The sequence below is a fragment of the Oreochromis niloticus genome, linkage group LG6 (assembly GCF_001858045.2).
Source record: "Oreochromis niloticus isolate F11D_XX linkage group LG6, O_niloticus_UMD_NMBU, whole genome shotgun sequence".
Taxonomy (NCBI): domain Eukaryota; kingdom Metazoa; phylum Chordata; class Actinopteri; order Cichliformes; family Cichlidae; genus Oreochromis; species Oreochromis niloticus.
In genome coordinates this window covers 14,493,208-14,517,889 of record NC_031971.2, presented here as the reverse complement: position 1 = coordinate 14,517,889, position 24,682 = coordinate 14,493,208, and positions in this window count along the sequence as shown.

Here is a 24,682-nt window from a genome sequence, read left to right as displayed (position 1 = left end):
AGAACACAAGGAGAAGGAGGCTAGCTGCCATAAGAGAAATCCTTGGTTCCATAGCATCAGTCTTAAGTGATGTCAAACTGTGCAACATGTAGAAATGTAGCATTTATACATCACACCGCTTGATGAAAGACTTCACTGTGGAGTACACTTGTGTTTCTTCCCCTTGAAGCTCCTCCAGAAGGCTCCTCTGTCCTCATCTCCTAAACGCGCAGTTCAGGAAATGGGAAAAAAAAGGAGCCATCGTTTGAAATGGGTACAGGAAAAAATAAGTTAGCATAATGAAATCCACCAAGTGAAACACAGTGTTAGTCATTAATGATCCGATTTATTTATTTCTTAGCAGAAATGGCGTCTCAGGAGGACCAGAGTCACCAGTGCTGAAGGGATGGGAGAGGTAGCCAACCTGGATGTTTCCACTAAAGTGTCAAATAAAGCTTTGCAAAACTTGAATCAAGGCTTTTACTAGTGACAAGGAAACGTAGTTAAATGTTTTGCATTTAACTTCAGCCATTCGGAACAGAATGTCCTGTTTGAGAAACATGCGATGTAGTCATGTTTTATTCTTCTTCAGTAAACTTCCTTTTAATGTTTATTTCTTCTGCCTGTAACCTATTATCGCCACTTTTGAGAAGGCTTGGATGTTTTTGGTATGAACACTTGTGCTTGGGTGGATTTGTTTATATGTGTGGGTGCTTATGGAGCAATAGGTGGACAACTGCCGACTGCATTCGAAAGCGATTAAAATAGTTTGTTATTTGTCACGATCAAGGTTTTTCATTTGGACTTTCGTGCATACCTTTGCAAATATTCACACGGATATTGATATTTTCTTGCTCTTTTCTGATGCTTTCTCAGCGGAAAATTGAATTCTACCAAACGTATTTATTTAGTTCCCAGTTACATCACACCTGGTTGGCCAAAGCCCCCTACAAATATCCCGAATGCTGAATTCATTCTCAAGTGCCTCTATATTTGAACCATTATGTGAACCACAATGCACTTCTTAAATGGAGACTCTGTACTCCGCAATGGTTGGATAGCCAGGGCAGAAGCCAAATGGACATAGAGCCAAATTGTCTGTGGTGCTTTGGAAAGAGAAAAAGGTGGTATTGTTGTTCACTCTCGCCTCCCCCAGCGGGGAGGCTTTGGGTTTGTTCCTGGTAGATGCGCTTGATGCTGTGCTTTTCTCTTCACACTCGGCTATGGTCGAGAGCTTAAATACAAACACGAGGTTTTGCAGGAAAGAAAAACATGGCCTCTCTCCATCTTTAGCCACGGGCATTCACATAACTAAACCTTTTAAATGGATTTCTATAGCCACTTAGCTGTTCAAAAATGTTACCAACTATGAATAAGATTTAATTGTTGTTGTTCTGCCAGCGCAGGTTTTTGAAAGAGCTGTGTTCAACTTAAGATAACACTTACATTAATATTAATGTAAAAGTGTATTTGAAATTCTGTTGCATTCTGCTTTGATTTCGTTTTTGTCTCAATTACTTATTGCTTTGTGGTATTGTAGGCACACAGTAGAGCTATACTGGATTTTGCAGCACATTTGGCAACACAAGGCAATTTAATTCCAGTTCAGTTTTTTTTGCATTGCCCATATCGAGGCTTCTTACATGGAACTGTAAATTCCAAACAAAGCAGCAGGTCTTTTCATAAGGTGAGGAGATTACAAGATGAAATGAATCTATTAAGTTAATATATATAGTGCTACTGCTACCATAATCAATAATTAATTTCCAGTTTTGTCTATGACATGTTTGAACCCCAGCCCAAGATTTCTAAATCGATTTTTTAAAAATAATTGCTACCACTTAAATGCTCCTTGTAATTAAAATATGTCAGGCTGGGTGCCCCCTTATCTGGAGGTCTTTCTGGTCTGGAATTATTGTAGAGTCTTTACCTTATGACAGCGGTCTCCAGCCCCGGGGTCACGGACCGGTACTGGTCCGTGAGTCGTTTGGTACCGGGCCGCGAGAGTTGAGGCTTGGGTGTGAAATTTATAGTTTTCAGGCATTTTATTGTTAACTCGGTTTCCCTGGGTCTTTTCCTGTGTTGTAGTTGGGTGTCTTATTTTGAAAGAAATATTTACGTGTTACCATAGCGACCAGAGAGCATTAAAGGGCAGAGAGGAGGATGTTAGTCTCAATGTTTTTGGCGCATTTCGGGAGGATGCTGCTATTAAAGTTACACAATTACACAGTGAATTCACGTTTATTATTATATTTACAAAATGCCACAGTTTTTGTCTTGGTCGTATCATTTTATTTTGTTGTATTTATGTTGTTTTTGTTATATTTAAACCTTAAATGCCAGTCTGTGAAAATATTGTCTGACATTAAAACGTGGTGCAAAAACGGTTGGGGACCGCTGCTTTACAATATAAAGCAACTTGACTGCTGTTGTGATTTGGCGCTACATAAATAAAACTGAATTGAATTGAAAATGCCAGCTTACATGCTTGCGATGACAAAGACAACATCCTAATATTGAACAGGTATAATGTTTGCCTTACCATCATCCTAGTTGGTGGTGGTGGAAATCCTCGGTCACACAGTGTGGTTGCTGGGGGGTTGCTAGTTTTTTTTCCTTCTGTGTCAATTCTACTAAGTTTAGTTTAGCTGTGTCTGTGTTTCACGGTTGGTTATTCCACATCACTTCCTGTTTTATTTTGGTACCATTTGTTGCCTATGCATTGTGTTTAATTTTACTTCCCTTGTCTTGTTACTCTGATTTAGTTTAGGTGTGTTTAGTTCCCCAGCTGTGTCTAATTCCCTGTTAGCCCCCTGGGTGTGCGTCTGTATTAAAAGCCTCAGTTTCTCTTAGCTCTCTGTTGTGTTGTATTGTTTATCATCTGCCATCCACTGTTGTTCTCACCCGTGTGTTTTCCCTGTCCTCATTGGAAACCAGCACGTTTCAAAAGGTACAACTTTTACTTTGAAGGGGCAAATTCTCCATTTCCGGTCACACTGTTCATGGTTTCACTACTGCTTAACAATTAATTGTTGAGCTTTTGTAGACAACTTAACATCTTCCATGTCCCTGTGACAACCAATTTCACTTAGCAACAGCTAGCAACTACTCCGCATTTAGAGTTCATGTAGAAAGCAATCAAATGCTGTGGGAATGCACGTTTTTCACTGGTAACTGGTGGGTAACAGGGGATCACCGACCAGTCTCTACAACTGGGGCCCATCCCAAGCAGGCCAATATTTTACCAACAGACATAGAAATTAAAAATCAGTTATTTTGATTTATATTGATACAATAGCCACATCAGAAAGAAAGAAATTTCAGCAGGCTGATGAAAAAAAAAAAAGGAAAGAAGAAAAATAAATGACTGCCCCCTACATCACTGCTAGTCTGTTTTTATGGCTGCACCCCATAAATGCGTTAAAACTTGCTACTGAGCACATGAGATTACATTAGCTTATCAGGTATTTGATCACAAACCACAGCAGCACAAGGCGAAATAAAATTTTGGGGACATGAACATTTAACTATGTTTCTTTGGCAATCCATCCAGTAGTCGAGACATTTCCTCCCAAACCACAAAACCCACTCGGCTGGTGTTACCAGAAACTGCGAGATCATCAAAATAAGATCCATCCTTAAAGAATCACGAGTCTGTATAAGACTGATCACCAGGCTCACTAAAACTCTTTTTCATTCAAAAACTGTAAAATATATTCATATATGTTGTTCTATATAGACATCAAAGGGTGTTATTACCCTGCACATCCCACACAAAACTGGAGAGGCAGGTCCGGTCGTGACAGTTCTTTAAGCAGTGATCCATGATAGGCATCTAATGGTTTGCAGGTTGAGAGAGAAAGGGGGGACCTTCTGGGCGCTCTGTGACCTGAACACGTCTTTCTGATAAACCGTCATGGGGCACTGCTGAAAAATTCGACACAGGCCTCGCTGTTATCATCCATCACCAACAAGCTGTTTTGCAGTATGTATTTGTTTGACACCCATGAATTTATTCTCTGTGGATGAAAACATACACTAGTCTGTTCCACAGATATTGTGTTACAATCTTACTCGCTGTAATAACAATCATAAATTAGCCATTTCAGAAAATATAGTAACAATTAGAGCTTGTAGCCATATACTGTGTTCTTTTAAAAACCAGTAATAACACTTGGAAGTGTGTTGAGCATGATTTCTAAACATGCTTATAGATAAAAGTTAGAAGTGGCATCAATGTAAATAAAAAAAATGACTTAATATATGATGAGATGTAAGATCACTTTTTAATGTGAAAATAAAGATTGAATGAGTAAGATCAGAAAGAAACAAGGAGAAAGAAAGAAGAGGAAAAACAACCAAGCTAAATGTACTCGTGTGGCATTTAAACACAAGTTGCGATTACATAATAAAACATAACAAGATCACAAAACTATGATGGTGTATTTCCAAAAGCACTTTAAACTGAAAGTCCCTCTGAAACCGAACAGCCACCGTGAGCTGTTACTTTGCAGAAAATCTAGGAGATATTATGTTGTAAATAACTCAAGAGAAGAAAAACTGATTAAACCTGAAAATTTGCACACCTGAAGCAAAAATATCATCAAATGTCACAATGTCGCATCAAACAACAGTCTCTGTCTTTGAGGATGTTTTGCTTAAATCTTTCATGATGATTATTTGTGTATTAAAAAAAATGATTAACCATTAAAGACACACCTTTCTTTAGCTTTTTTGGTTCAATATTTGCCTTGAAACAGATGATGTATTTTACTCAACCCATAATGTTTTCCTAAATCTAACCAAACAGTTCTGGTTCCTCAAACTATTAAGACTAAAACGAAAAATATTACTATTATCTGCTTATGCAGCAAGATACGTTTTTAGAGTGCTACCCTGAAAAATCATGATGAAATGTGGCACATACATAAAAGACTTTAATACATTCTCCACTAATGCAAACATTAGAATTTGCAACTCCAGGAGAAATTACAGTGGGATTGTTGCTACATGCAGATTTGCAGTTACTCGCTGTCGATGGGAGAAACAAGTTGTAGATAAATTGCTTGTTTGTGTAGAGTGAAAACACGTGTGCCTAATAAAGCGTCAGACATTGTCTAATATATGTGTGTTTCTGTTAATCATACTGTAAGTTCATAATGAGAGAGAGAAAGAGAGCATGGTGAAAAAAGTGTGCCAAGCTGGATTAGATGATAGAAACAGAGACTGTAGTTGAACTCACAACCTTCAGCTTCTGAAAGATTTAAGGAGCACGAATGAACCAAAGCCAAACAGCAACATATTAAAAACCCAAGCTTCCATGTCCCACATGAGCCAGTGGTAACTGTGCCACAGAGGGCGGCAGCTACACTCTAGTGAGACACAGACCAACCAATCCACAAATGATATTTAAATGAGGGAGATGTGACGTGAGAAAACAGCCCTCTGTCATGTCTGTGAGAGAAGCACTGCACCATGAAATAGTTTGTTGCTGTAGAGTGAACGAAAGTGTCTCTAAAAAAGTGGCACAGTGTCCTTTTTGCTGTCAGTAACATTACTGGCTCATTCCATACAGACTAAAGCTCTATGCTGCTTGATCGTGAAAAGCATCCCATGCAGGAAGAAATGAGCAGAGACTTTAAACTACACCACTGAAGCAGAGGTGAGGGACAACTGTCTCTCCATTCAAAGTCAGTGTCACTCTATCAACAGAAAAAGTGGGATATTTCAGAAACTGTACAAAAGTTCAAAAACACATTTCAAACATAGCGGTTTTGATTTCCATGAATGAGACGCTCTCATGATTCAACGAGTGACATCACTGACAGCCCCAGCCAATCGTCTGGCTACGTCAGCAGGTACTATTTTAGCACCCAGTACCAGGTACTATGACCTAATGGAAAACCCTGAAAACATTTTTTTTTTCCTTGTGTGACTCCCACTTTGCTTTCAATTTAAGAAATGTTAGTGGTGGTGTTTTATGGCATACAAACAGAAAAAGGTGAAGATGAAAATCAGGCACAAAGAGTGAAATCTGTGTTCTGTGTTGTTCCCCAGATATGAATAAGCAGAACTGCTTATCTCATGCACCGAGTAACTACATAACTCTAGTGTAAAACTAATGAGACATCAAGCTAAGTCACTTTGGCTCTTATTGCAAGGTCAGAGCAACAGAGCCAATACTGAGGGGGCCCATACCTAGACGTAGGTGTACGGATTGAGGCTGCTCAAAAAGCAAACATAACTGCTACTCTTCACTGATTGATGAATCGCTGTCATCTATCCATCCATGTAATAATGGTGATTATAGCTATTTCAGTCTGGATGTTGCTGTGTGGCTGTCTGTTGACGTACAGCAATTTTGAGATGTACTTATATATTATAATTATGGCCTTGTATTGCTGTGTATCCTAAGTAAACTAATTAGCATTGCTGTATTCATTCATTTAGGCCAAAAAAAGCCAGGACATGCCCAGGGCATATTCCAGTGATGACGTGCATTAGTTTCATAATGTCTCCTGTCCTTGTACATGGACACAGAAACAGCACTCCAAAGGTCTGCCAGCCAGGATAACATGATGAATATTACATGGCTTGTTTGGAGAAGCCTTTTATGAGGTAATTGTTCCAGGAAAAACTAATATGTCTGCTTAAATCTGAGGCATGCAATGTCTTTTAGGATATTCAGAGCACGCACAAGCCCTTTGCTATTGTATTAATAATTATCTTACTTCACAGAGTTCTTACTGTCTCAATTTGCTGTGCAACAATGTTGAATTACTTTCTCTTAAACAAAGCAAACATTAATTTTACTCTGTAAAGCTGGGGACATGTATGCTGCAGCTGATAAGTAAGCATTAATAAACAATTGTTTTTGCTTTTTTTAAGTAACTGTTGAAGCGTACGAGCCGGGGTAACTACTTTAAATGAAAATATGTAACTAACGAGGGCTGGTGTTCATGATTTTATGAAGTGACAGTTAATGTGGATCCAAGAGAGTCCAACAAACTTGCATAAAACAAGCCAACAACAGAAAGCAACTGACACAGAAAATGGCACAAATTTTTAACAGTTCAGAAGATGGCCCGCTTTAACTGCAATATTTCCTCCCCAGAAGGAACATTAGATTTGTTGATATTTTATTAAACCTGACACCTCTGCAGTATTGTTACAAAGATGTACTATTTCTCTATGAAGGGCTCTCTAGGTATCAAGCATAAAAACAAACTGGAGTTGATGTGAGTCATCTGTGTTAAGTGCAATACAAATTTCTCAGAAAATGACCCACATGGGTATAAAAGAGTGGGACTGCTGCACCATGTTGGCCTACTCTTACCTCCCCTACAGAGCTCCCACTCACCAGCACTACACTTTGGGGGTCATAACACACAGGTCTTGGTGTGAGATTAACAGATACACTACATTTCAGGGTACCTACCACAATGGTGCTTATATGGAGATGATGTACAGCTTGTAATCACCAGTTTGTTTTAAATTATTCTCATTCTGTGAACACGGAGAGTAAGGATAGCTTTAAATGCACAGATCTGACACTACTCTAATGCTTTCATTACTTCTCCTTATTAAGTAATGCTGCAATCTGGAAACTGTAATGTAAATATATTTTTTAAAAAGGGGAGTGGTTTCTTCCAATGGTGTGATTTAGCCCTACAAATATAGTGATACAGGGACATGACAAAAGAAAGCTCCATTTTTGGAGTTTTTTGTGGAAAAAAACATAAAATTTGATTTACAGTAAAGACTTTGAAATATTTGTACATATTGCTTATTTAAGGTGCATCATTATTATTGTTGCTGACGATTCGACTGAGCTGGTAAAATGGCAAAAGTCTAGAGGCACTACTTGTTTCATTAGGAAAATGAGAAACAAGTGCAGAGATTTATTGATGCATGTGCAAAATTACATGAAAATATAGTGTATAAGACAAAACAGAGTTTAAACAATTCCACCAAGCTTTAAGGTCAAAATTTGATTTGCCAAGTTGCACAGGTTTTTGTTGTCTGAAGTTGTTTGTTATGTGTAGACACAGCACTGATTCATCCTTCGACTTTCAAAAAGCCAGAAGAAGTGTTGCTCAAAAGCACTTAAAATTGACAACATTTTTGGCTCCTGAGAAAAAAAATATGAAAAAACACATCTCAGTAGCCTTTGGTGGCTGTATTTTCAAATACATAAGAGAATCATCAGTGTTAGTAATCACTACTGTTGTGTCCAGGGCAATAAAAATGGTGCTCATTTAATTATGTCTTATTCACAGTGGAGGGGGGTTTCTTACTATTAAACAGCCTTCTTGCAAATATAATATCGTTCACATATTTAGATTTTATTTATATGGAATTCTTGGGTGAATTTTGATAACCCCTCCACTGCAGAACGCAGCCAAAAATGCATTCTTTTTGCAGTCACCTCCAGGTTAATTACACATTGAGAAGAAGCCATCTCCCCCGACTGCCACTCTCTGTACATTCTCCTGCCAAAAGCAGCTGCAGGTGGGCCAACCAATGAACAGAAACAAATCCGGCCTTTGTAGGTTACATTAATTGCATCCCACTCGAACACAACATGCAAACACCAGGTGCTGCAACCAGATGGATTTGTGAATGCCATCTCACAACCCTGGCTTCACACTAAAATTCAAAAGTGCCCTCAGTCATAATCATTTGCCACTCTCTTTTTATCATGATGAATTTTCGGTTGGCTGGACACCAAGCAACTATGCTATGGTGTGGCTACTGCAGAAACAAAAGCAATTACGGCCCTATTCGGTGCTGTGGCATGCATTTGCACTAATTTGATTTTTGCTAATTATGCTTTTAAAAAAAGTTTTGTGAAGTTGTTCTGCGAAATGTTTTGTTCTTTTTTTTTTCTTTATCTGGCAATCTACTGAACCTTGTCTGCCTCCTGTGTGTTCGACCTCCGGGTCATGTCTCATTTTTGATGTGATGCCCCCCACACTCCCATGAGCACCACTGCTGTAAATCTTGTGCTTGGGGGGGGGAGGGGTCACCATACCAGAACAGGCATGTCTGTGGGCAGTAAGAGAGGCGTGCATGAAAAGAACTCACCGTGGAAGGTTTCTATCACTACACTGTCAGCTCTTATCGTTTCTCCCTTTGATGAGAGGAGAGTGGGGGGAGATAATGTCTGAAGGTCAGCTTTCAGCAGAGAGCAGGAGCCTGATAAGGACTGAGAGTATACGAGGTAAAAGGAACCCTCCAGTACTGACTGAAAACCAATAGTCTACCCGTGTCACTCAAAGAGAACCAGAATGGCTTTTTGAAAACGCCACTAAACAAACCTGATGTTATGATGCGTTTCTTAATAAGACATCAAGCAATGCATACCATCTCTGATTTAAAGTTTAACCCTTGTTTGAATTGAAATTGAAATTGAAATACAGTGTCACACTTAAATGTTTCAGATCATCAAATAAATGTAAATATTAGACAAGATAACACAAGTTAACACAAAAGTGCAGTTTCTAAATAGTTTTTAATATTAAGGGGTAAAAGATTCAAACCTACATGTTCCTGGAAATTACTTTTGGAAAGCTGAGTTCAGTTACTCTCACCACACACACACCTGATTACTGCCGCACTTTTTCTCAATCAAGAAATCACTTTCCTGACAAAGTGGAGTAGACCAAAATATCCTCAAAAGCCAGACATCATGCCACATTTCAAGGAAATCCAGAAACAAATGAGAAACAGAATAATTGAGGTCTCTAAGTCTGGAAAAGGTTATAAAGCCATTTCTAAAGCTGTGGGATTCCAGCAATCCACAGCCATTATCCACAAATGGCAAAAATATGGAACCCTACCAGGAGTGGTCGGCCAACCAAAATTACCCCAAGAGGTCACAAAAGACCCCAGAACAACATCCAAAGAACTGCAGGCCTCACTTGCCTCATTTCGGGTCAGTGTTCATGACTCTACCAGATTTCACCAGAAAATATCTTGATGATCCCCAAGACCTTTGGGAAAATACTCTGTGGACTGACAAGACAAAAGTAAAACTTTTTGTAAGGTGTGTGTCCCATCACATCTCCCATAAAATTTCATACCAATGTTCATACCAAGGAACATCATACCAACAGTGCATATGATGGATGTCCGGCCATCTGTTCGTGACCTCAGGCTGAAGCACACTTGGGTTCTGCAGCAGGTCAATGATCCAAAACACACCAACAAGTCCACCTCTACATTTTGTTAGAGTGGCCTAGTCAAAGTCCTGACCTGACTCTGATTGAGATGCTGTGGCATGACCTTAAAAAGGTGGTTCATGCTTGAAAATCCTCCAACCCTGCAACATTCCTCCACAACACATGATCTACCGTGGTACAGCACCAAGCTAAGCTTCTTATAGGCCAGCAGTCTACAAACAGTGCAACTTCTCCACCTCTCTTAGTTTCTCTGTTTTACAAGGTAAATTTGGCCAAATGACAAATCAATCCATGCAGAGGATTTTACTTATGTCTCTTGCAATAAAACAAGCTTCTTTATTACTTATTATTAATCTATAGCTCTCTTCCACATCATGTCTTTTGTCCTGTCTTCCTACCGTCACCCCAACTGATCATGGCAGATAGCCGCCCCTCCCTTAGCCTGGTTCTGCTGGAGGTTTCTTCCTGTTAAAAGGGAGTTTTCATTGCCACTGTCGCCAAAGCGCTTGCTCACAGTCTGTCATTTGATTGTTGGGTTTTCTGTGTTGTATTACTGTAGGGTCTACCTTACGATATAAAGCACTTTGAGGTGACTGTTGTTGTGATTTGGAACTGAATAAATAAAACTGATTTGCTTTTGAAAGCTTTTCCTTCCTTCCTTCCTTCCTTCCTTCCTTCCTTCCTTCCTTCCTTCCTGTCCAGCCCAAATGTATATTTCAGCCCACAAGTAGCCCCTAAAACCTGACTGATGCCTTTTCAAGGTGATGATGGACGAAAAGTAAGATACAGCTTGGAAGAGTTTCCAGTTAAAAAACGGCAACCCTTAACTCCCACATTCATATCACATGCCGTTGTGAAGATACATCAGCAAGTATAATAAATAAAAATGAATTTTTGCTTTCCTTTGATTTTAAACTATCAGTACCATTCAGCTGTTTCCTAAGAAATTATGTTAACAAACATAGCATGTAGTCTATTTACCTCCTTCATATTTTGTTATTTAAAAACAGTTAGGCCCATAAGTATCTTGACGATGACTGCTTGCTTCTCTACACCATCACAGTGGATTTTAAATCAAATAATCAAGATGTGATTGAAATGCAGGCATTCAGAGTTAATTCAAGGGATATGAGAAAACATGAGAAACAACCGCCATCGTTTTATACATATTCCCCTATTTTCAGAGGTTCACAAGTAATTGGACAATTGATTGACAAGTAGTTTCATGGCCAGGTGTTCCCTCATCATTTCATGAGCGATTAAACAGATAAAAGACTTGGACCTTAAGTGCTGAACTTGCATTTGGTAGCTTTTCACTAAAACTCCTAAAATGAGGTTCAAAGAGATCTTGATGTAAGTGAAGGAAAACCAGAGCAAAGACTTTAGGAGTGCCCAAACCAACAATCTGGTACATGCACTGGCAGCTCAGGAACACCAAAAATCTCAAAAGACAACAATTTTGATAAGCTAGCCATATTACTGTCAAAGTCTATGACTAACACACATCTTTATGAATAGAACAAGGTGCATACCACTGGTTACAAGCAAGAACAAGAAGACCACAGTAAAATTTGCCAGGAGACATCTGAAACAGCCTGCGCACTTCTGGAAACAGATGAAACCAAGATGAACTTGTATTAACTTGTACCAGAACTATGAGAAGAGAAAAGCATGCAGAATCAGAGAAACAACTTATAATCCAAAGCATACCACATTATATTTCAAACATGGTGGAGGCAACGTTATGATGCGGGCATGTACAGCTGCCAGTGGAACCAGGTCACTAGTGCTTATTGATGATGTGTCTGCTGATAGAAGTAGCAGGATGAATTCTGCAGTATACAGGGCAAATGCTGCATGACCGATTGGACAGTGCAAATGGATAATGACACAAAACTATGCATGTAAATGTTATTTATACAGCACATTTAAAACCAAAGTGCTTCACAGTAAAAATAAAAAAGACATAACATAGTTCCTAATATTCCAAAATTCCACAATATACTGCAAAAACAGCCCAAGAGTTTCTCAAGGAAAAGAAATGCAATATTTTTCAATAACCAAGCCAATCCCCTGACCTCAACTCGATAGAGCAGCTTTTTAGTTACTGAAGAAAACACTGAGTGTACAAAGACACACAAACAAGAAGAAACTGAAAGTGGCTGCAGTAAAAACCGAGCAGAGCATCTCAAGAAATTTAAGGCAGCATATGCTGAAGTCCATGACTTCTAGACTTCAGACAGTCATTGAATGCACAGGACTTTCATGCAAGTTAGAAGCAACTCGTGTTTCAAATTATATTTCCAGTTATGCCCCTTTTTTCTAATTACTTTTAGCCCTCTGAAAATGGGGGAATATATATAAAAATGTGTGTAATTCCTAAACAGGTAATGCAATACATTTATTAAAGCCCTTGATTTAGAACCAGAAGTCTGCACTTCAATCACCTCTTGATTGCTTGATTTACTCCACTGTGGTGCTGCACAGAGATAAAACGCCAAAAAGTTTTATCGTTAGGTTTAGTTTTAAATTTGTCACGTATCGATTTTTTCTCTTAATACCCACGGAAAACTTTTTTGTATCGTCCTACGCCTTTGTCATTGTCATAGTTAGGATGGACGATACAGTTACAGGTGCAGTGTATTGTCAAATAAGTAATTAAATTCCTCTCTTCTTAAAACACATACAGCCTACACATAATGACAAATCCACCAGAACCAATGGGTCGTTTGAAAGAAAATAAGCCACTTATTCTCTAGTTATTGTATCCATATTCAAAGATGTGGGCTGTTCTCCAGTGATAACAGATATTGGTGGAATAATATTATCTCTGCCCTTTGTATTTGAATTTAAATGTATTTGAATCACAATGGAAAGTATGAAATCCTGTTTCCAAAAGATATAAAGTGCATTTCAAAACATTCAGATTTGTGTTTGTTAGCTTCATCTAATTTATGCACGTATTTCAGTGAATGATTGAACTTCTTTTAAATGGTCGGCTTCAATTCGTCTGTCACTCACTTTTTGTATTTTCAATAACACATTTTTTTATCAGTCATGTCTTTTTTTTCCTTTTACACTGCCTCAAATTCTTTCAAGCCAAACAATTGTGAATTTAATTAAGTTCATTTTATCATACTGCTTTCATTGTTGTCTTTGAGGTTTTGCACTATTTTTATTGGAGGAATAGCCCGCTGCGAAAGCTGATGATCACTAGGCTAAGCTTGCACACCGTTAAACCTACCCATCAAAGCATACTGAGTGTAAAAAGATGGGCTCTAGGGTCACTTTTAAAGCATAATAACAACTTTCTAAGAGAATCAAGCTTTAGTGTTAAGTGTATGGAGGGATATTGCATCTATAGGACAACAAAATAAATACATTGTATATTTAAAGGAAAGATTTAGTGCGCTTTCTGTTGCACTTGTATGGAACTCTTTGCATTGCAGTACTTGAAGGTCCTGGTCCTGCTCTCAACTCAGAATCAAGTTCAAACCAGTTCTGTTGTTCAGGTCCATCCATTATCAGTGTTGACTGGTTGCTGTCCTGAACTGAGCTGCATGAGTATGAGAACAAAGGGGAAATGTTACATGCAAAATGGTGTACAGGAGTAAACAAACAGGTAGTCATTGCTTGACCCATACATTTATGTGCAGAGATAATAATGAGTATAAGGATAAGGTATAAGAGAGCCAGCCTATTCAATTATGGTCTTTTGGGAAGGAATGGCGGCTTCTTATGGAAGTGTGTATGGATGCAGAATAGGAGCTGTGACATAGATTGAGTATAATCCAAAATTTCAGGATGCCAAGAGCTATTTTTAGTTGCATCTGCCAGCATCACAATTCTTGTGATAAGGCACGTGAGTGACATTGACTTGACCATTCAGACTGAGGTAGCATTGCAAAAAACAAGACCTGAAGTCTTGTTTTCCAGTATAGGCTCCATGTGTTACACTGTCATGAAGGTAGTGGTATAAAAAAAGAAAAAATCTGGGACACTTTCACCTAGCACCATTTATGTGACTGCATCTAAAACAGTCTTCAGCAAATGCATTAAATAACTTCACTCATTTCTAATTTGTTTTCTGCTGTAAATGTTCTAAGCCTCTCTACAAAAAAGTGAATGTGGACAAGAGAAAAAGAAGCTGTCTGAAAGCCAAATCTGCTGTAATAAAAGCCTAAACCACGCAGACTTTATCTGCAAACCATTGTTCAAAAGAACACAAGACGCAATATGTAATTTCTTAACACTTACATCACTTACTCAGCTTTCAGCAAATGCTGTCAAAACTTTATAGCCACTTATAAATAAAAAATGCAGTAAGTGTGAGAGCTGGTGTAAAAACTAGTTAGAAATTGCTATCTATCTACAGTTCTGGTCAAAGGTTGTAATGGCAATTTTTGAGATTTTAATGATTTCCAGGGTGGAATTAAATGTCTCTTAGCAAGTTGCATCTCGTGCTTTTGGTAGCCATCAACAAGTGTCTGGCATTACTCTGGCTGGATTTTTCAACGCTTGTCTTGGCACAACTGGTAGAGTTCATTTTAAATTTGCTGGTTTTCTGCCATGAACCTAGCTTTTAAGCATATTCATTAAATTCCTAAATTACCATTACGTTCATTCCCATTTCTGACCATAACTGTATCTCTGCACCAAAACTCTTCGAACAACTTTTAGCCTTCAGTCAAAGAGAATTAGAAAATATGAGCCAAACATAGAAACTACCAAGAGTATATTTTGTATATACAGTAGCGCTTTCTATTTTTTTAGGCGTCTATGTGCATGACCTATCTAATAAAGATCAAATATATCGAGCAATGTTAAATGCAATACTGAATTTGTGAGTGGGTACGAGGGTGCGTGGTGAAAAATTCCTACCTTTTGGTTTTTGTTTTAGGTTCTGTTTTCCTATTGTTGTTTTTTTAGGTATTTGTTTGCTTATGATACAGTATAACAAGACACATCACTTATTAAGTAAAATGTCTGTGTGGTAGCCAGCTAAGTTAGTTTAATTAAACCCAGTCACCTTTAGCTGCTGCTTGTTTGCAGTCTTTGTGCATTCAGTGTTAAATTTAATAACAGAAAATCATGCTGTGTTGAGTTGAGATCAGGTGACTGGTTTAGTTATTGAAGATTATCCCATTTCTTTTCCTTGAGAAACTCTTGGGTTGCTTTTGCAGTATGCTTTGGGTCAGTATTCATTTGTACTGCGAAGCACCATCAGATCGGTTTTGCAGCACTGAATTTGAGGCGGGAGAATTCATCCTGCTGCTTCTATCAGACATCATATCATCAATAAACAATGGTGACCTTATTCGTCTGATAGTCATACATGCTGTAACATCGCCTCCACCATGTTTGACAGATAATGTGGTATGCTTGGGATCATTGTTCACCAAGATGTGCCAACATAACATATGATTGACTTAAACCTTTAAAGATGCCTTACATTATTGACATCAGCCCCCAAAATTCAGCATGTGTATGTGTATGCTACTGTGTAGGTGTGGGCTTTAAATCCTATACGTGGACATATTTTATTCCTCCCAAATAAAGTCCATACTGATGCTGCTACATGTGTTCCAGCTGTGGACAACAAAAGTGATAAAATGTGAAAAATATTGCCAGCGAAGGTTACATTTAACCAACACTAAAACTTCAAAGAAAAAAAGCAGGCAGAAAACAAGGAGCTATCTGTGAGGCAGTCAGCACAATGACTTTCCAACTATGTAGCCAGCTTTTTTATGAGCTGGAGTGAAAAATAGAATAGGAAGAGGGAGGTAGAAAAAGCACCAGCACTTGGACAGACTGAAGGAAATAAATGAGAAAGCAGAGCAAAGAACGAAGGTACACTGAAGAAGAGAACCCGATAATGCCTTATCTCACTGCAGTCAAGGGTACTTTGACCACGAAAACACAGACACTGCAAATAATCCCAGCTGGTGACTTTTAAAGTTTCAGTTCTTATCCATGAAACTTTATTTTACAGTCTATTTTATTTACATAGACATTCTTAAAACTGACCTTGCAGTTTTGGCTGTGAGCTCTGTGATGAAATTGGAATTGATTTTATCGATCTGCGGTCCATATGCATCTTGGTTTCACTCTGTTGGAGTTACTATGGACTGCGTTGCAGTTTCTGATTCAGACTGCAGAGCATTTTGCAGGTAATGATCATAATATAGATCTACTGATGAGCATGAGGCTTACAGTAATTGAAGACATTACCCTTTCAGCAGTTTAATATGCTGTGGAACAAAAATCTTGTTCCCCTTTGCATAAGGCGATGCTTGTAATGTGACGTGGCTTTTGCAGCAACGTTAGTCTAACAGAGAAACTTTGAAGACATTTCAGCTTGTATGCATATGTGTTATTACATAGAAGAAGCATGTTCATCAACTGTATTGTGAACATATTAAATAATCTCCTTGCTATTAAAAAACGGACTATTTGATCATCAGCAAGATTGACCATCTCTTCTACTTTTCTTAAAGCCTTCACCTCTTCTAAAAACAGGTTTTCCCAGTTTGCTGGTCTGGAGCATTCAGGTGTGTGTTAGTTAACACAACTCTACAATCTTCTCAAGAGTGGACGCCCCAGCAAATTCATCCCAAGGTCAGGCCATGCAAAGCTCAAAGAAAGCATGAAACCGCAAGAGGAACAAACTCTACGTGCCTCAGTTTGGTCCAGATAATACTTTCCGTGTTCGTGAGTTCGCTAGAGTCCATTCTGGTACTCTCAGGTGGGAGTGATGTAAATTTTGAATTTATCTTAGTCTAACAGGAATGGCTGCCTAGGCGCCAGGTCTCCAGCTGTCTATGTCTATGTCTGCAATAGAGTATAATCTAGGCCTAGCATGTTCACAATATAATTTTAAAAAGGCTGAGCGAGTATGGCTGGTTTGGAGAAGTTGCCAGGAGAAAGACACACAGCAACACAGCATAGATTTGCAAAGTTGCAACGTAAAAGTAAACCAAAGACTTCTTTTAGACAGTCAAGACCAAACTGGAGATGTTGGCCATAATGCACTGCACTAAATTTGGTCAAAACAAAATGCAGCATATCAGCACAAAGACCTCAAAACAACTGTTAACCACAGTGGTGGAGAGGTGATGATTTGGACTTGTTTTACAGCCACGGGACCTGGGTACCTTGTAGTCATTAAGTCAAATAGGAAATCTTCTGTATATAGAAGCATTTTACAATCAAATGTCAGGTCATCTGTCCAATAGCTAAAGTTTAGCTGATACAGTGCCTTGCAACTGGACAATGACTCCAAGCACAACAGCAGACCTACAACAGAACGTCTGAATAAGAAGAACATGACCGACTGAAATGATGTGCAGGAACTTTAAGAGAGCTGTGCATGAATGAATGCCCAGAAACCTCAATGAACTGAAGCAATGTTGTAAAGAAGAGAGGAACAAAATTTCTCCACAACAATGTGAGAGACTGTTAAAGTCACAAAGAAAACAATTACTTCAAGTTATTGCTCCTAAAGGTGGTTCTACAGGCCTCTGAATCATGGGATGTACTTAGCTTTTCACAGGACTGCACAGAGTCCTGCAAAAGCTTTCTTTTTTCACATGAATGTGAGTCCAGGAGACACATGTATGAATGAAGGAATCACAATAGATTGTTCTCTTCACAGATGATCTATCCATCTTTAATGAGACTTAAATGAATCAGCTGTAATGAAGATCCCACTTTACTGAAGAGCCATTCTTCATCTACTGCTGTACTTGCTGCTCCTTGAATTTAAATGAATTTACGGCCCAATATTCGGCCCAGCTGGTCTTGTACATTATTGAGGAAAACTGAGGGGAGAAAAAAAGAATGAATGAAAAAAAGAACAAAATTTGACTCCCTAATTAAAGTCTGGTTTGTTCTGAAATCTGAGTGTTATGTATTATTAATGTTCAAAAGATCTGTAGGATTTTTATACAGTATTTTTAACTGTATATCACAGATGAGCTTCTAAAAATGTATTTTTATTTTTTATATACATTAAAGTGAATATTTCTCATATTACCATAGCTCTCATGCCTGACTAGGTCTTTGCTTTGCTGCCGAGGAATGCTTCACAAATCAATTGAATCTGTCTGTTCATCTGCCTGTATGCCCCTACCCAAACCATTTGCATGTCCTCACACCCACACACTCACTTTTTTTCCATCAGCTATGAGATACCAAGATCACATATAAGAGGCTCTCTGCGCCCCCTCATCCCTAATAACAGCTTGCTCTGTCTCCACTTGATTCGAGTAGTCGGTGGCTGGCAGCGAGGATATTTTCTCTCAGACTGGGCTCGTGCCAGAGAATCTTTGCGGTGGGTATACCAGGCAGCCCATTAGGTCAGATATTTATTACTTATGACAGACCATGAAGAGAAGAGAGACAGAAAGAGATGAAATACTTAAAAGTTCAAATTTCTTCTGAGGGGAACACAGTAAAAAAGGGAAAAAACCTCAAGCATGCTGCCTCTCTTCCCGGATAAACATTTCTGTTTTCTTACCAGGATGATCTGCGTGTGATTCAGCGACATCAAACCCAGTAAGATCAGTACAGGTCATGGCAAAGTTCTGCATCAAATGACATTTATGTTCCACATTGCACATTTTGCGCGCAAACACTCGCTTATTTATACATCCTGCGACACGCAGAGCAACATTAGCTTTTACAGGGAGCCGCGTCTCTGCCCATCTGCTGAAAACCGCTTCCAGCTGTTCAAAATACCAATGATGCAGGCGGCGAGTGTGAATTAAAAACAGTAAAGTTCTTGATCTTAAAAAATCAAGGGAAATGCTTTTTTTTTAAAAATGCAAAAAAGTCTTCCCTAAAGCTGAGGGGATCCTCAGAGGTGGTAATGATTTTTTGAGGTTTCGTCAGTTGTAACACTATCCCATTGTTAACAGAGAAGGATTCATTTGAGCTTCTTTAAAGATGATGTTGAACTTTGGGCCCGCTGCGTGCTATCAGTAGTTTACAAGGCTACAATGGCTTCAACCCACACAACTCATTATTTTTAATTAGCCCTTCCTCTTTTGGTCATTAGAGCTGACCTTTGCCAATGCCTGTGTCAGCAACTGTTTGTGCTGCCAATAATATGACATCCATGGTTTCATAATCACAGCAGTGGCCTCTTTTGATGTAATAGGCCCAGCCTTCGACTTTTGTTATAAGATATAATGGTTCATAGTGATCTGACTGAAAACTACTTTGGACTTTAATAAGGGTAAATTTGGTTTGCCACCTATAACTTAACTTTTAAAGTGTAGTCCAGGATATCCCCCAAGAGTACTTATACTAATATAAATTCTAATTTGCTCTATATGTTACATGTTTCGTGTTTTTAAAATATTAAAATGTGGGTAAAATGTGCTTATCTTTTTAACTTGTTTATCCAGCTGTCCACTCACACGAACCAAACATTACATCTACTTGTGAACATTCAGGACAGAGATTGCTGCTCTGTGAGTATCCATGACTCTACCAGATTACATCCATGGACTACAACAATATAAACATGAACAGTAGTGATTAGAGGAATTTTGCTGTGGGTATACCAGGTATACAAGCCAAAAACTGGTTGAAGTACCATTGTTTTTAATTCCAATATATTTTGTGCCCATTACCACAAATGATATGTCAAGAGTGTCAGAGGTTGTCTGTAACAAATACGCAGCAGCAGAGATTATAGTGCAATCAGTGTAATGACAAGGTTTATTTTCCCCAAAGTTTTGTTTGGTCTGTTGTATTGACTCATGCAATGGCACAATGACCCCAAGAAGAACTGTAAATCTACACTGAATAGCTGAATTAGAAAAGAGTCAAAGGTATAGGAGTAGATGTTTGAAGGATAAAGCAGTACAGATAGAGGTTAGGATAAACAACCTTTGAATTTGTGAAGTTTGATTTGACCACAACAGAAAATTTGCTATGTAAGTTTGAAACATCAAAAACTTCTCAGTTGATATTAATTTTTTTTAAAGAAAGAAAAAGAAAGAAAACAACACATAGTGAAAAATGGCATTTTGACAAATGTTTTGCTGTTTTAATTTGTCCTCAGACATGGTGCTATACAGTGGGCTCAGCAGCTTCCTGTCGAGCCACTTGGCCATTTGATACACCAGTGAGGAGTTCAAACATTCCTAAATGTTTATGGAGGCAGAGAGGAAATGTGAAGAACTCATTAGGTTTAAACCCAGGGCAGGGAGCAAGGGAGAGAAAAAGAAGAAAAGAACAGGAGAAAGTGGAGGAGGAATGGGGAGGAGGGGGCAGGGAGGGGGGACAGACTTTATAGTTTCCCTGTGACAGGAAAAAATGATCCAAGAGGAAGTGGGAATGGAGAAGCAGGCAGTCAAACTTCCTAGGGGGGAGAGAGATGATTATGGTAAATGATAGACAGCTGCAGGGGTTGGATGAGCTGAAATGATAAACGATACATAATCCGAGGCACATGAAAATCATGGGGCCAATTGATTGACAGATAGGCCAATTGGTGGCGGACGAGTGGGGAAGGCAAGCTACAAGTCATGACTAAGTCAGAGTCCATCATTACGGTTCCAGATTTATTTGTCAGAGATAAATCTGTGTGCTCAGTATGACAGACAGAGTGGGCTGTGTGCAGCTCTCAGAATGGATAGAGATGGAGGGCAGTGACTCGGAAATGTCCACACAGGAGTCTAATTCATAGATGTAAGTGGGAATTATAGTGATAAACACTTTCCTTGGCGGCTTGTGCCTCTTTTATCAGTAAAGTGGGCCTTTAAGACACATATAATACAGCCATTTCAAATAGTGCTAAAACAAAGATTACTTGTACTAAACACGGACCTGTTTTAGTGATGAAGTGCCTTTTAAGTCATGTAATACAATAAGTGAATGTTATTACAGCCACTGAATAAAACTAAACATATCATACTTCTAGGGATTAATGGAAGCACTTCAGGTCTGATGTTCCCGATAAAGCCTTTATTAACACAGTGGCTCTAAATGTTTTTCATATTAAACTGGGCCAACGGATACAAGGTGTGCACTTCACACTCCATTCACACGTCCCAGCTTTTTAAGCTTTTATTTTGAATTCATTCACTAAAGGTTTGCACATTTAAAAAAAGAAACATTCAATTTGCAATGGGATGCTGGGGGATTAATCATAAGCTACAGCAATGTCAGCTATGTACTTACCACTTTATTAGGTATGCCTGTTCAGCTGCTTGTTAACACAAATATCTAATCAGCCAATCACATGGCAGCAAACCAATTCATTTAGGCATATAGACATGGTCAAGACGAACTGTTGAAGTTCAAACTGAGCATCAGAATGGAGAAGAAAGGCGTGGTTGTTAGCATAACAATGGCTGGTCTGAGTATTTCGGAAAACTCAAAGGTCTAACCCAGTACTAGCAAGCTGTGCCTAATAAAGTTTCCAGTGAGTGTACATACACATAAACAACCCAATATTCATTGACAGTAGTATGCTAGTTATTGTTCCAAGGATGCTTTCTTTTTCAGTATGCCTGATCACTTTGGGGATGTTGCTTTTTGATGTTCTTAATTTATGTATTTGGCAAGCTGGAAGTGCATTACATGCTGAACGCATCAGCAATATATTCATTAATTACATTTTACAAATATCTTTTTCTGCCCTACAGTTATTATTGCAGCATTGTTACCGTTTCAACATTAGGTTTAAGCTCACAGCGTTTGTCAGAGATCATGGTCTGATTTAAAAGTCCACACACACAGCACGCTTATTCAAATTTAATCAAAACACAAATTTTTCCCTAACATTAACCTGGTGTGAAAGTTGTGTGCCATCCATTCCAATCACTGCCTGAAAACTCCAATACACCTCATAAATGTGAAGCTGTTTTTTGTTTAAAGGAAATGTTGCCTATGAACATTACACATGCAGAATTTGCACTGCGATCGCAGCTGTGATCAAGAGAGCAATTTAGATATGAATATAATTGTAATCATCAATTGTAACTGAGGCAGTGGTCATTTTATTTCTATGGTTCATTTAAACACTATTTAAAATGATTCATGCTTTCTGGTTTCGTCTCTCTAATGGGGGTTGGAATTTTTTTTTTTCACATATTGGAAATGTTTAACAGTGTGTTGCTGTGAGCTGTCAATATGGACCTTATGAAATGGATTTCATGTCCAATGACAAAGTGTGCTTAAAAGGTACCTGTCGTTTACCTCTGTTTTTTCCAAGAGTAGGTCCTGGCTTCAATAGTCTGCAAATAGCAGCACACTATTGATCTACAGATGGTCAGAACACATTAACAAATGCAGTAAGGCACCAACAAAGACAGCGAAGACAAAGCAGACTGCTAGTCAGTGGTTTCAAAACACTAATAATGCTTTAAAAAAACAGCTTTGATGTTCATAAGACTGTAGGAACAGAGCACAGGTTCATATCACGGGAGAATAAAATAAAGTCTGAAGAGGTTAAAGCTCCTGCAACACTTGTAGCATGAAGAACAGTTTTTTTGCTTGACCAATTTTACAGATAACACTCTAATTCACATATGCATGTTAATTATTGGCTTTATAATGCCTCACCATCCAGTCATGCATTATAAAGCCAATAATTGTTCCTGGACATGAGAAGTTCCCAGCAGAAAATGTGTGTGATAGTATAGTGGAACAAGAAGAAGGCCTACGTGGCCAAGATGAGAAGAGGGAACTGTTGGAATGCTACTATACATGTAACCCCAGCGAAAGTGGTCACTTAAAGAGGATGTGGAACCTCTTTATGTGTCAAAGAACCTATGTATTCTTTGACACCCAACATCTAGACTAACAAACAAACAACTAGTTGCTCTGTGAGTCTATGGAATGGGAAGAACAACATTTGGGCAATCAACACCTAAGCCCTGCCGGTCATCAGATACCCTGCTGGGATAATAAGCTTGCCAAAGGAGGAGATAGAAGCCACTGACTGAGACAGAAGTACTTCAAGACAAGAAAGCTTACCATGGGTTTCACCCCAAAGTAGCAGCCTGAGACTGTATGCTATACAGAAGGAATGCCTCAGGCAGCAAAACCCAAGAAAAAGCAAGGAGCAAGAAGAGGAACTGTGCATGGCATGAACCACCAGCAGATGGAAGGAGAAATAATCCTACCAATGCCTGGACAAAGCTGGACTGAAAAACAGCACTAATCATGGCAGCACATGAACATCAATAGACAATATCAGTAGAGACTGTGGTCTACCACACCAGGCAAGACCCGAGGTGGAGGCTGTGCAAAGATGCCCCTGAGGCAATCCAGCAGAGTGCATGATGCTAGCAAGTAGGGCGTACAAGGAACACCATAGTCAAGTGGCTGGCATAGTAAACAGGAACATCAGGGCTAAATATTGCAGTATGACCAAGCTAAGATTCTTTGGGACTTCTAAATATGTACGGAAAAACTGTGGTTGGACAAGAGGCAGAGGAAGAAGGCCATTGTATTACATGTAGCTATACCAAGTGATAGCAACAACTAAAGGAACATAAGAAGCTTAACAAATACCAAGGGCTGAGAGAGGATCTACAGAAGATGTGGCAGGTAAGGGGAACAGGGGTCGCTGTGATCCCAGCAGATCCCAGGAACAACATCTGAGATGTCTGTCCAGAAGAGCGAAGTCCTAGGAACAGCAAAGACTTTGTGCAGAACTCTCAAGTTCCCAGGCCTCTGATAGAGGACCAGAGCTTGAAGGATAAACTGACCGCAGGATGAGTGGGGATTTTATACACGATAGATAGACAGACAGACAGACAGACAGACAGACATGAATTTAAAAAATGCTAAAGCTCAAGGATTAACACAGTGAATAACAGAAAATAAATATAACTTCTTTACAAGAAAATGGCACAGAGAGCATTTAACTTGCACCTTTTAATTAACTACCTTCTGTGAATGATGAATGCGTGTCTTGCTTTTCAACCTACGGCTTACAAAAGTTTTAATGTTGAACATATTGCGAAAACTCTGTAAGAACAAAAGAAGGATTAACAAGAAAAACATTCCTATTGTTTAATATCCTAAATATTTGTCTGCAATATAATCTTTCAATTAATCCTTATGACCTGGAATTATGAGGTGGTTATAGATCAGGCCAAACACTGAATTAATAATTACACTCCAAACCACAAAATGTGACAACCAACTGTGCTCCAGGAAACTACTCCAGAACTTAAAATAATGAAAATACATGTTTAAAAACTTGCATATATATTAATTTTAATAAGCCTTGTTATTTATATTCCTGTCTGCCAACACTGGTGGTAATACAAACAAAGAGACCAATAATATCCTTATGTTGATAAAACCAACTACTGCTGCTCCTGCTATACTATCAGTGCTGTACTCTGGTACAGTAGTAGAAATGGGCCTTCCTTTGCTTTTTTAGCATAAAAGTGCTGAGTAAACCTTTAACCCTTCCCGTAGTGTGAAAGCAGCTGTGGTCACTGCTGTACAAACAAAACACCCAAAGTCATTAATCAAGGGAAGCATAG